Source organism: Helicoverpa armigera, chromosome 18, assembly GCF_030705265.1.
Source record: "Helicoverpa armigera isolate CAAS_96S chromosome 18, ASM3070526v1, whole genome shotgun sequence".
In the NCBI taxonomy this organism is placed as follows: Eukaryota; Metazoa; Arthropoda; class Insecta; order Lepidoptera; family Noctuidae; genus Helicoverpa; species Helicoverpa armigera.
The window spans coordinates 6,199,038-6,213,623 of record NC_087137.1 but is presented as its reverse complement, the minus strand read 5'-3'; the positions used below and the strand labels follow the sequence as shown (position 1 = coordinate 6,213,623).

General features: G+C 34.1%; 1 protein-coding gene and 1 long non-coding RNA gene across 2 annotated transcripts in view; one reads left to right on the top strand and one right to left on the bottom strand.

The window, feature by feature from the left end:
* Rapgap1 (Rap GTPase activating protein 1) overlaps positions 1-14,586 on the top strand; it is a 273,776-nt gene that overhangs the window by 84,779 nt on the left and 174,411 nt on the right. The window lies entirely within an intron of this gene.
* On the bottom strand, positions 5,288-9,629 carry LOC135118074 (uncharacterized). The gene is made up of 4 exons (XR_010277345.1): positions 9,418-9,629; positions 7,667-7,831; positions 6,506-6,645; positions 5,288-5,339 (listed from the first exon to the last, which is right to left on the bottom strand). It is a non-coding gene; the product is annotated as an uncharacterized LOC135118074 (long non-coding RNA).

The window sequence follows — 14,586 nt, the reverse complement described above, 5'->3', positions numbered from 1 at the left end:
TTCATTTTAATAAATGATCTTTTCACACCATACCCATGTTGACTGTCTTTTGTTAATACTTATGAAATTACCCTTTTCTTTAACTAGTACAACGTTATACGTGCTAAACTAGGTGGTACTTGAAAACTTCTCAAACGAGGTCGATATTCGATTAGTAATTCATTAGTGAGTCCGTTCCCACACTTACAGTTCTTGTACTCGGTAGCTCCATGATGCGTGTAACTTACCAATCAATAAGCCATTTAATAGCTCTATGATAGATAACCATTAAGTATGTGTAGGTATAGTATATCAGTATTTTTTTAGAACACAAAAATTATAATTTCAAGTTCCCCAAGAGACATCCCAAAGTACATTTTTGATAAAATAAATGCATATCAAGAATAATATTTATCACCTAATCAATCACCCTTTGTGTGACGGTACAAATATACCATCAAAAACTACCTACCTATAATAACTTCTATTAAAAAAAATCTGCAGCAACTACCATCAACTTGTGTGGTTCTAACATAGTTGCACAATATAAAACGTTAACTTCATTAAACAGCTATAAATATACTAAATGGACTTTGCTTGTACTAAACAGCTCCCGTGGTTACAACTTGATAAACTGCCCATTATCTACTTAAAGTACATGATTGCGCTGTAAAATTGTGCACGGGTGGTTTATTGACTTACTTTGTATTATCTTGAATACTACGTGTGTGTGGCAGCACTAAAGAATAATAAAAAGAACTAATAGGGTCCTTACTTATTAATTCTTATACTAACAGAGTTTGTTTCCTATGCTTTCATTCATAAACGTCTTAAAAATAGCATGGACATCAAAAACCACGACCTGATTTTTACTATGACTCCGCCATTTCCTCAGGACGAAGGTCAAATTGTAGGCAAAAGCTAGCTTATGTAGGTATAGCTTTAAGCCTATTTTCTTCAAGGTCCAACCAAAGTATACCTTTAGTGTTTCAGAAAGCTACTATTTAGGTGTGTAGGTGTAGAAATGCGAAAATGAGTTCTGGCAACACTAGGTACAGTACGCCCACGTTTTGGCTTCTAATTGCGTAGAAAATCAGCATTTCACACGGCTTGCCACTTGACCTTTGCGAAGCCAATTACTTATTGATGAGGGATGGGCAACTTTAGTAGGTAGGAACAAATTTTGAGAGATACACTGCAGAGTAATAAAACTGAATTTTTGATTAGGGGGTGAATCAAATAACGTAGGAATGGAATGTACTTTATTTCACAGCTATAAAGTACCTTTTGAAACACTTCAAAAGATACTTTTGGAATCCCCACAAAGTAAATGTTACACAAAATATATATGCTCCTCAACATTTAGTTCACAATACGAAAGACAAAAAATCTTATAAGATCTTGGCTTAAAAATAGTTACAATTAACAAAATTAAAAGAAAAAGCACATTAAAAGAATCCACATTTATTTCAGACATTATGAAACGTAAATAAATCCTCTTGCTTTACTTATGAACATAAGCCGGGAGATTCACTCCTAGTTAAGAGCTTCTGACTAGCCTATGTACACAGATGTTGTAGCAATCACTCTGATTGTATGTAGATTGACTTATTACAAGGGATAAACTTAGTAACTTAATAATTAACTCAAAAGTTAAGATATTATGGTAAGATGACATTATGTAGGTATAGACAGCAAATGATGTTATATATATGTCATTATAACTTATAATGACATTATAGCAGCTGGTCAACCTACCCAAATCTGTCAAATAAATTTTAACTAATCGAACATTATCCTTCCATTACTGTAATAAGGTTGAATATCTATTGAGGGATTTTGACAGATTGAGTAAGTTGATATAACTGTACATTATTTTAAATCATACTAAATCTATATTTTACCAAAAAGAAGAAACTTAAAACTAAACAAAAATATAACGTTAAAAATAAAACATTCCGTTGCCATTTAAGGCAAATAAGCTACTACCAAAATTGTTCATAACAAAGTTTAAAAATGTTTTGCAACATGTTACTGAACGCATTGTTGTATACAGTTTACAATTTCAATTTAGAATGTCAAAAGTGTTACAGCAATTCACTTTCATATACGACATCATAGAAATATTTTTTAACAAACAACGATGAAACAATTCAAAATACTTTCAGGACTAGAATTAAAAATATTTATAAATAAAAATACTTCGAAGACAAACATGCTACTAAATCAAAAATAATCATTTATTTATTTTTTATTAGGTCTACCAACAATGTTTTACATCAAGCATGCAATAACAGTAATTAGAATTAATCTATTACAATGCCATCAGTACTTACAAGGTACCAAACACCACATACCAAAGAGAATAAAAGAGAATCATGCTCATATTAACAAATTAATTCCACAGAAAATTGGCTCAACAACTTCTGAATATCACCGCATACATGATACTTAGCTCAGATCTAACAATTTACCTAAAAATACTTCTCTTTTCTATAAAATCTTCCTGTTGAAGTGACATTATCCTTGCTCAGTAATAGCCGTATTCCGTGACGTTATGGCGACCTTCAATGCTGAAGAGCCTCAGGAACCTTGGCCATCTTGTGTCTACATAATACCTAATAGTTTTTAGTGTGGACATCAATATTAATGCTGTCATGTTATACTTTCAGCAGGTATTATGGCTTGAGTAGTGTTTTTTAGTTAATATAAGACTATAATAAATATAATATAATATTCTGTACTTGTTATTTTTTACGAAATGCACACGTTTCCACGCCACCTAAGAGGTAGTGTACTTGGCGCGTTTTTTTTAACGTGGCATCCCCAGTAGGCCTTTTCCATGATGATAAATGAGGATAAATAGGAATGAAATGAGAATGGAATAAGAATGGAATTAGAATGGAATTAGAATGAAATGAGAATGAAATGAGAATGAAATGAGAATGAAATGAGAATGAAATGAGAATGAAATGAGAATGAAATGAGAATGAAATGAGAATGAAATGAGGGTGCAATGAGAATGCAAAGAGAAATGAAATGATGATGAAATGATAATCAAAGGATAGTGCAATAATAATGAAATAATGATGAAATGTTAATGAGAATGAAACTAGAGTCAAATGAGAATGCAGTTAGAGTGAAATGAGAATGATATGAGAGACAGTGAGAGTAATGAGAGATGAATTGAATCCTTACTTAATATTATAAATCGGAAAGTGAGTTTGTTTGTTTGTTTGTTTGTTCCGCTTTCACGCCGTAACTACTGAACCGATTGCTTTGAAATTTTGCAGACGTAAAGTTAGAAGTCCGGATTAAATAATAGGGTACTTTTTATCCCGAAAAAAATAGATATTCCCGAGGGAAAACAAAAATATTGTTTGCTTGATGGATGGATTGTAGATGGCGCTGTGTGTCGTTTAAAACAAGGTAATATATTGCAAACGAATATAAACATGTTTTAGAAGCTAAATGATACGATAATGAATCCCCGAAAATGAGGAATTCCCGAGGGATGATGTACAATTTGTTTAATCGTCTAAACTGTTTTTTTGTACATCTACTTATATATTCCAAACGAATATGAACATATAAATTTAGAAGCTAAATGATACGATAATGAATCCTCGAAAATGAGGAATTCCCGAGGGATGACGTACAATTTGTTTTATCGTCTTAACTGTTTTTTTTACATCTACTTATCCTGAAATAACTATAATTCAACGAATTACTAATTGGTATAAGTATTAGTTAAGTTATTTAGTTCTTGAGGAATGCGATAGATGGCGCTGGGTGTTTTTAAAACGTGGTAACGATGTGTTTTTAAAATACGTAAGAAGTGGAATGATAGCTTTTTAAAACGTGGTGACGTTGTTTTTTTTAAGATACGTAAGAAGTGCAATGATATCTCGCGCTTTAACCTGTAGCTCATTGTTCAATCGCGAGCTTCCCGATAGCTCGATAGATGGCGTTGTGCTTTTCTGTATCGCGGTGTTAAGGTTCGCCGCGAATTAGTCTTAAGGTGTTTTGAAATCATTGGGGCCCAGTAGCGCCAGGGTCAGCCGCGGCTGCGGGTTGTTCGAAAGAGGTACCGCGGCCCTGGTATATAAAAGGCCTAGGACGGAACAGGACGATTTTAGTCAGTAAGAGTCTGACACTCCCGGTGTTCGGTTCACCCCTCCCGCTGCTAACCCACAGCGGGAGGGGTGAACCGAATTTCACGCGGGCGGAAAGCTAGTATAAAATAAATGGAGATTGGCAATGATAAAAAATATTTTTTGCCATCATTATTTTGTTATGATTATTTTGAAGTACGTAATGAAGACCGAAGCCATAACCTATTGGCCAGATCTATACAAAAGTTTTTTTTCTGTAAGTACAAGAGAACGATATTTTTTTTTAGAACCAACTTTGAGTTATTTGTTTACTGAAACCGAGACACTATAACGAGGTCGGTTTTAATCAAAGACGGCTATACCAGGTCATTGAATAGTTAAAGAAGATACCGACTTAAGACAAACAGTTTTTAACACCACATGTTTTTTAGCACATTAGCGCATCCAATCCTAATTAGTTATGATGATGATGTCATGTAGCAATTCTTCCCAAAAAAGATATGTGTGGGATTGAATACCTGCACCGTGACGAACAGGCAATTGATTAACGTGAAGCTTTTGTTATTGTTCTTAACTTAGTGTTGAATATTTTTATCAACTGCTTATTTGCAAATGAAGTAATGACTTTGTCAGCTTTGGCGGCTTATCAAAAACTGAATATAAATCTGAGTAGGTTACCTATGTTTTTTATCTGATTGAAAAATATTTGTACTTAAGTACATACTTATGTGAACAATAATTTTTGTCCTAAAAATAGTAATTACCAAACGCCTGATTTCTCTTGTGATTCCTCCATTACGTGGGTAGATCTTCGAGGACCTGAAGAAAAAGCAAAATGATTAGTAAGCACAACTTGCTCAAAAGGACAGTCATATTATAAACTAGTGTGATCACCTTATTTACTTCTCAAAGTAGACTTAGCATTATTTATTATTGGAACAGAATGAAAGAACCTCGAGTTTATGGAGGCAGATTAAGGGCATTTTTTAGTGTTAGGTACTCGTGAAGCGCAGAAATTATATAAATCTTTTGTTAACTATACTAAGATTTATGCGATATAATACTCTTTTATTTTACGGGACACAGGCATAAATTATATATAACATAATAAAATACATAAACGACACCATATAACTTAGATAACTACATATATGTACCTATTTAGTATTACTGAGTAAGTACTTACATCACTGAGTTGTCTTAAATATCTGCTAGTTTTATCTTCGTAAATGAACGCATCCAAATCTGTAAAAATAACATACGCATGTTAAAAAATACCATAATATGTATGAATAATGTTATGCTATTATAAACTAAGTTCTTAAACTGAAGTATTAATACAAACGTAAAACAATCAACGTCCTCGCGATAATATTACTCGAGCTTAGTTATCCGTAAAGACCCTTATTTCTCAGCTCCCGGTGTTCCCGGTAAAATGGCTGACACAGCAATAACCTCCAGTTATGATAGTTATAAATTTTTCAACGACTTTCCTTACTTTGTGTTGATACTAAATTTTATTACAACCGTTTAACGTTATATGAATTCAAGCAGCCTTTGTAATTATTAATTACACGAGACCTAGTTACAAAATGTTAAATAACCAATTTTCGATTTTAATTAAAACGCGCTACGTTTAGCTAGAAACGTTTTCAATTAAAATTAAATACACAGAATCGTTTGCTGTTTGAAAGTATTGAGTTCGGTTTTTTTCTTTCTTTCGTTCCGATGTAACAATGAGTAAGGGATAGATAAGGATAAAATACAATAGTAGGCCCTAAAACTATTCTTTTGTCCCAAAAACTATCAGGTAAGTTAAACTGCATCGCACAAGTAACTTTTACGAATATTTCTAAATAGATACAAAATTCTATGCTTCTTCAATGGGCGTCCGTTTCTTCGCATTGAATCAGTTTCCAGGAGCTGATGAAAGTCCTGCAGAACTCTTTGGTTTGGCTCTGGCCTGCCACACACACCCAGTGAACCTACCTCTTAGATGTCAGTCTAGTAGTTTGGCACTAAGTGCGTGCTGGACGGTCTCAAAACCAATGACGAAGAATTTTTGACGCCTTTTTGATATCGGTAAATTTTGGGGAACTTTCATTCGGCAAAGTTCTTATCACCTTGTCGCCCTACCTATGTCCAAATTAACTCAAAAGTGCGTATTTGTTTTAATCAAATGTACTTGACACCTATTTTTATGTCTTTTAATGTATTTTATACACTATGTATATTTGAAAGGATAATTTATATGTTAGTAAATAAAAATGTAAGTGAAAAAAATATAGTAAAATAAGTATCTCAAAGCTCATATCGTGTAAGCAATTTTTCATTATTTATCCTGTAGCAAATCCTACAGCAAAAAATCATCTCCGTTACAAAACAGTTTTACATTTAACTTCAGAACAAACCTTTCAGTACACGTCAGCTTGTGATCCGTCAGTGCCACGATGACGTCACAAACGCTCGTCAAACGAAGTGGCGTCTCTGTACAGCTGATGGATTCTGTTGTCACGGCTCAGTGTAGGGTGACAAAGTTGCCGTTGACATGCTGTGGGACACCGCGATTGTTGGTTATATGACGGTGCGGCGTCAAGGCATGGAAAAGAGAAGAGATATTTTTGGATGTTTGTGCGACTATTTTTGTATGCTTAATAAAGAAAAACATGATTATAATTTATGATTAGTTAATACGCAACCCATATTTTTACTCGTCCATCTTTTGAAGATAAATTTATAAAATCAATTGGGTTACAGGTTTTTAAAAGTAAACCATTCAGAACTTACACGTCTGCTTGTGATCCGTCAGTGCCACGATGACGTCACAAACGCTCGTCAAACGAAGTGGCGTCTCTAAACAGCTGATGGATTCTGTTGTCACGGCGCAGTGTAGGGTGACAAAGTTGCCGTTGACATGCTGTGGGACACCGCGTTTGTGGGCTATGATGGTGTCAAGGCATTGAAAAGAGACGAGAGGCTTTATTTGTAATGAGTAATAATAATATGGGTACCTAATTTAATTTTATATTTAAATTTTTCAAATGTAAATAAATTGTATAGGTACCCATAAATACCAAAAATTTCATGACGTAATACATATAACAATATTTTTTTTATATTTGATGTCATATCAACTGAACACATATCTTTTGTAAATTCAAACACTACATTAGGTCTTTTTTGTATTATTTAATCAAAAAATAAAGCTATTCTATAAAAAAAGACCACGTTTAACCAACATAGCAACCGTGAGTCCTTAGGTACGAATCCCGCCGTTTTAATAAACCGAGTTCAAACCCCACGTGTAGCAAAACTTTTTGCAATTTTAAAAATATTTTGTTTTTCATTTCATACAGGTAGACTACAATTTATCGCTCAGTGCTACGTGCAGAAGAGAAATGATTTATTTAATAAAATCTCAGCGAACTTTTATATTTCATCTAGCTATTTTTACCAGACAGTAATTTAGTTCTGCATAGATATTTGTATGCAAAATTAAAATATAAAATATTATTTGGTTAACTGTAATATAGTTCCAGCTTCAGTTACTTATTTTATGACAGAAGACTTACCAATCCATTCCTGTTTTATGAATGGGGAGTCCTGAATCGCGCAAGCAAAGTTTTCGCGTCCCGTTGCATAAATACAGGAACGCGAGACCATACGTCGGGAGGTCCGTATCTACCTGGGGAGCCGATCCGACACTCGTCGAACGGCAATTCAACCCTCAAGTAAATCTGTACACAAAGATAAACGGTTTAGGGTCACAGATACGGGTCATAAGATACACATTAGTCAAATCATTACACCTGCGTTCAAATGAATTGGGCACCTGATTACAAAAAGTCCCTGACCAACCAATTACCACGGTAGACAGATTAGACTTCCCTTTTTGTGCAATATTTTTGGTCACCCTAATTTTGGCCGAGGAAATACTTTCTTCGTTATTATTTTAGATAGAATTTTGATGATATTTTCATATAGGTAATATGTTAGGCATCAAAATTAATCAAATAAGTATGTCCTTCAATGTAAGCAGTCGCTTATTTAATGAATATAAACCAGTTTTTGGCTCACCCTGACCATTTTAAAGACACCCTATTCTTTTGGCTGTGACATGATTTTCGAGTATTTCCAGTGTGCATTATTATTTGTTGAAACTTCGTTACGTTGAAGGTGGATTCTGCGAACCAGCTCCATATTTGCTTCTCGTTATTTACATGATTAACCGATATGCACAAGTATCTGAAATAATACCAAAAAATAATTAGTTATATCCTTTTCCGCCTTAATTTTCCCAATATTTGCATTGAACACTGAACGGCATCATTAAATGGGCTACTTAATAACCATAAGTTTTAATGAGTTATGTATTTAATGTAGACAGAATTATGATGAAAAATCTCCCATGAACCTTATATCGATCCCTTAGCAAAGAAGAAATCATTATAGGTGTACCTTTGCCCCACACAAATCTAATTAGGTATATTATCCGTATTCCCTTCTTGTATAGGTACCTAATTTCAAAGCAAATAAGACTTAGATACCTGAGTAAAACAATATCTTAATGACGTGTTCGCCTACATTTCCATCTGAAGTTCGCGGAGATAATACAATTTGCAACAATGATAAATTATATCAGCTACCTAAATAAAACACCCACATTTCTGCGTAACATTAGTGCCTCACATAATACGCTGTACAATTCTCGTCAAATAATTTTGTTGCCTGGAAGTTGACTACTAGTTAATTCACAAGTGAAAATAAGATACCTAATAGGTAAATGCACATGCTCGATGCTCTAAATGGCTCACTTTAAAGGGGCAAAGTTATTTGTCATGAATCTTTCTATCTCATTGCATTTAATCCAGCAGCGTGCATATTACAACCAGCTATTTACAATAGCACAGTTTCACACGCGTGAAATAATCGATACTCATAAAGATCTTTGTCTCATATGATCTTTCTTTCTTAGGTCGTGTACAGAAAGAAAGCTGGAAGAAGCTGGAAACTAATAAGCGCTTATCGGCGCGTGTCCATATATTTTCCCTGTCTAAGTTTCCAGCTTTCTTTCTGTATACGGCCTTAGATTTCGCAGATTAACTACTTTGGACTTGAAAATCAATCCTCCATGACAAAAATGGAAAAAAAACTTCCGACAACTAGCTATGGCGATCAGTATTTCTAACCTCAACGTCTTTAAATCCATATAACACTGTAAGCGTACCGGCAGACTAGACAGAGTTACTCTCGCATTAACAAGGATTAAACACTAATAACATTACTTGGAACCGAGAAGCTATAGCTACAAATTAAAACTTACCTGTACTCATTATTCCCGGTATTACAGAGTAATTTTTGGAAGCACTCCTGTGTTACTATAATGTACTAAGTTACTTCTCAATATATCGTACGATTTCCTCTGATCCCCTGGAAGTGACACCGTCTTAAAACAATTGAACAATGAAATCAAACACTGTATTTCCACATCCTTACGTAAATATTTAAATTTTATACTAATTATTTATAACAAGACATCTCAATTCAACGGAAGAATATAATTATGACGACCCACTACTTTAAACATTATTGTGTAGGTAATAAATCCTACTGTGTATCTAACTACCCACATATAAAAAAGTTAATCCTTTTCAAATTCCTTTTGATAGATGTCACTAAGGACAGTCTTTTGTTTTATTTTTGGTTAATTTACGAATTTATGAAATAAACTGTGTTTGGTTGAAGATATCTTAGATGTTCATTCGTTTCGAGAGCGATACTGAATATAAATTCAACGTTACACTGAAATGAACCAGTCAGAATATTTAATATAATGAAAAAAATCATAAATCGCGATATCAAAAGTTTTTACTTTTGGAATATCAATAAAGTATTTGACGCGTATTTGTCGGGTGTCCCTCTCTTCTCGGGAAGTTGCATTTCATGTAACCAGAGACAAAAATGTTTGAAAAGTCCCGATCCAATACTGTGCCTACGTGCAGTTCAAAATTTGTGCCTGACTGGTATGCTGCCTTGGCAGATCTGAGGGGGCTCTGGGAGAGGTATGCGCCGGACTTTCTCCCAAAGTCCTAGTGGGAGTTCAGTATTCTGTTCTCTACTCCACCGAAGAAGAGCACTTTGACACCTTTTTGCCTTTTTAATGCCTTGTTAATAAACTTTTTTTGACTTGAGTACTACAGTTACATTTCCTGCGATATCTTTTTTGAATTTTTAAGTGTATGTTTTAGAAACCTTTGTATAAGTATTCTATTAGGATATGTGTGATAGATTCTATTTCGTGAATACTTATTTGCCTTCTCTTTACAGTCACAAAGATTTTAGCCCAAGCAAAAAGAGGTGTACAGTGTATAAATTATTGTTACAATTTATGGACAGTTCATACAAAGAAAGCTGTTTTAAAGCTTTCTTTGTATGAACTGTTTACTACAATGTTTAAGCAGCCACGTATAAGTGCGATATTAAACACTGGAAATGGGTACAATACAAAGTTTCATTTTGTTGGTAGTCTGGAACGTAACAAGGATATTTTGTGTGAAACATTCCTTATCTTGTTCGTACTTTTGGCAGATAACAGTGCTTGTATTATTCAAGTGCGCACCTGTGACAAACAAAAGTCTAGAAGTTTGTTTTATGACGTTTCTTCAGGTACCTATATACCTAAGTAATATTTGGAAATGTACAATCACGTAATTAAAATGGGAGGACACAGCCGTATTCCTAGAATTTTAAAATAAAATAATAAATAAATATGTAAATCGTTTATTAGGTACTTCACTTTGTACATAATTTTACAATATTCTGCATAATTTTAAAAAGTGCTGATGAAAGATTTGCCTTAACTAGGTAAAAATCTGTGTCTCAGGCGTGTTTATTATAAATTTATACTTATTTTAAACCATTATATTTTATATAGTTTCGCTTTCAATATGGTGTCAAACCTACCTTTCTTATAACAGAACATTTTATATTTTCAAAACACCTATTGAATCTAGATAGCATAGTGTACAAGTAACCAGGTACATAGAAAGTCGATCAAGTCCTACACAGGAGTGCAGGACATAAGCGCACCTTTTCAGTGTTAGAAGCCCGCATCAGAATCAGCAAGCTTTGCATCGACGTGCGTCAATAGATAGACTACTAGATTTGCTTCATCCCTCTTTGAAAGGATTGATTGATAGACTTTTAGAATGAAACTTGATTTGTTTGTTCTGGAGAATAAGATATAGCTATGAAGTGTGATAGGCAGAATAGAAACACAATTTCATCGTACTAAAGTTTTATTAACACGCCTTTATTACATCTACCACATGTTATTTTTACGTGCATTTATAAAAGCGTGTTTTTCTAGTGTTTTTTTTAACTACTTAATTAACTTAGTCCATTTTATTGTGTTTAGATTCAAGTATAGGTAATTTAAAAAAAATATGAGGCTGCAGTTTTGCACTTTTTGTATTTGTAGGCCTCTTAATTGCTTACTTTGACCAAGTAATTGTTAGTATCATATTTATTCAACTTTTTTGTTCTAAAAGAGAAGTCAAATTTTCTACATCGGTGGTTTTGAGTGCAACGCACATCCCTTTCTTCATCATGCCTTTCAGCGCTGATGCTACAGCTCCATACCTAAGTACTTCACGTCAATCCAATAGTTTCTGCGCCTTTTGCCAAGGACACATTTACCGCGTAGAAACGGACTCCTCCAATAAGTAAACCCAAAATATCTATTCGTATTGAGAAAGTCGAAAACTTCGCTTGCGACTTCTAGGATTTGTTAGAAAAAAGTGTTTTCTAAGAAATTGCTTGGCAAATGTTACAAAGGGATGCGAGGGCGCAGGTACTTGGGACCAAAATGTGCTCATTCATGGTCGAACTACTAAGCAAGCGGCGTAGCCCAATGGCTAAGGCGTCGCCATTGGTCAAGTGATCGAGGAGTCGTGAGTTCGATTCTCAATCCCAGCACAATCGATTCGAGCATATATAAGACTCAAGTATAACTATTTAAGTTATTTGAAAAAAATCGAACCAGCATAACAACTTCCATTACTATTTTAATTAGTTACTGAAACCTACATTATATTAAAAGGAGCAAATTCGTCCTAGTTCTGACTAATTAAAATCTGCTTTTCTAACGGCGCATACAAAATTTAAAAATAATGAGCGCGGAAAATTGTTTTATAGCCCACACTACTAATTGCCAAAAAACAAAGCATAATTCCAGGCTCTAATTAAAAGTTTATATAAAACTTTTTCTAAAGCTTTTCTGGCGAAAAGAATAAACTTTTTAAAGTAATTAGTAAACTTCTCGATCATTACTCAAAGCAAAAAGTTTAATTGAGTTATTTTCGGAAGGAAAGGGAAGTTTTCTTACATAAACAAAATCAATAACAAATTGTCGCTAAAGTTGAGATGTTACTAGGTCAACAAGCATTCACAATGCTGGTAAAATATGATATGGCAATCAAAACTGTCAGGCGCAACTAAGTCGTTTTGAAATCAAGATAGGTATCTAATTAATTACCTAAATAATCATTCCATAAAAGACATTTGAAGTTCCTACCAGCAACAACTGATAATGGTATTTACCAATGACAACGACGTCATCTCTTTAATAAATTATCAGCGGCACCTATTCCAATAATAATCAAAAAAATATTCTCTTCAACTTCAAAATAAAAACATTTCAGTATACAATTCAAAACACAAGCAGTAACAATTGAGGTTACACAAATACTGAGGGTTAAGTAATCAACCAGTAGAACTAGGTCCCGATTGAAGTACTAATTACCTTTGCAACGTGTTACTTTGATTGGCATACACGCTCAATACAATGTCCACGTCTTATTTACTCGGACTATGATTGATAATGTAGATGTTCAATTGTACATTTCTTCATTTGTTTTATTGATGTACTTTTTCATTCAAGACTGTTACTTCATTCATTCGACAGGTGTAATAACTGGCTGTTTTGTTAGGTAACATATCGTTTGAAAGTGGAATGACTTTTCTAGAAGGTTCGATTTACTAGGCATGTGGTAGTTTTGTTGGGCAAAATGTTCCTGAATAGCAATGACTCCGGAATGATATAAAGCATAAGGTGATAAATTCATCAGGCGTTTTAGCTTGACCCCGCAGCCTGCAGATATTATCAACGCTTTTCTAATAATATTATATGTTTTTTTTTTTGTAATTCATGTTTCAAAAATATGTTATTAAATAAATAAATGGAGAAACAATCTGTTATGATACTGTACAAACTAAACCACTCACCAACCCGTATTGAACAAGCGTGGTGATTAATGCTCAATCCTTCTCCGTGTGAGAGGAGGCCGCAGCCCAGCAGTGGGACGATAAAAGGCTGTAACAGTACAACAACAACAAACTAAAGACTTACTTATATGGACTTAAACCAACGCTAAACATTTTAATTACCGCCGTAGCTATTATTAAAGAATCAGTAGGTACCTATATCATATTCATTAACTAAAAATATCGCTCACAAAAATATCACCACCTAAATATTTAAAAGTATTAAATGACACTTTTTCGAACGAAAGAGTTATGAAGAGTAGTTATTAATAACAAAATTTCCTGTTTTAGAAATACCTAATTGCTAGTTTCCGCGTAACATTGTCCATTTGACATGCTCTATTACCGGTGTAAGTAATTGCGATAATTTGTATAGTGATAGCTGTCACCTATATTAGGTATTTAATTTATATTTTAAAAAGGCTATTTTACTTAATACGGTTGTTCAGGATTAATTAACTTTCCATTCTGTTTAAATAAAGTGCGTGTATTATAAATATGTAGAAACAATTTTTTTGAACGTTAGGTTGAATAAACTAATATGTCCCACACTATTATGAAATGTTAGGTATCGAAAAGTCTTACGATATAATCACTCACAAATTACTTATGGTCATCCTCCGAGCCTTTTTCCCAATTATGTTGGGGTCGGCTTCCAGTCTAACCGGATTCGGCTGAGTACCAGTGCTTTACAAGAAGCGACTGCCTATCTGACCTCCTCAACCCAGTTACCCGGGCAACCCGGTACCCCTTGGTTAGACTGGTGTCAGACTTACTGGCTTCTGACTACCCGTAACGACTGCCAAGGATGTTCAATGACAGCCGGGACCTACAGTTTAACGTGCCATCCGAAACACAGTCATTGGTGTCTAAGATATACTTAGAAAGTACATACAAACTTAGAAAAGTTGCATTGGTACTTGCCTGACCTGGAATCGAACCCGCGCCCTCATACTCGAGAGGTTGGTTCTTTGCCCACTAGGCCACCACGACTCCTCTCCAAATTACTTATGGTATTTAGGGTAACAGAATAAACCCAAAAGGTCTGTCATTACCTTACCTACCTCAATTTTGCTTAAAATCTATTAACTTACTTAATTCTGAGCTAACATTAAACCAAAGCTGCCATTATATTTTGTAAGGTGAATCTTAAGTGACGTTCCTTACT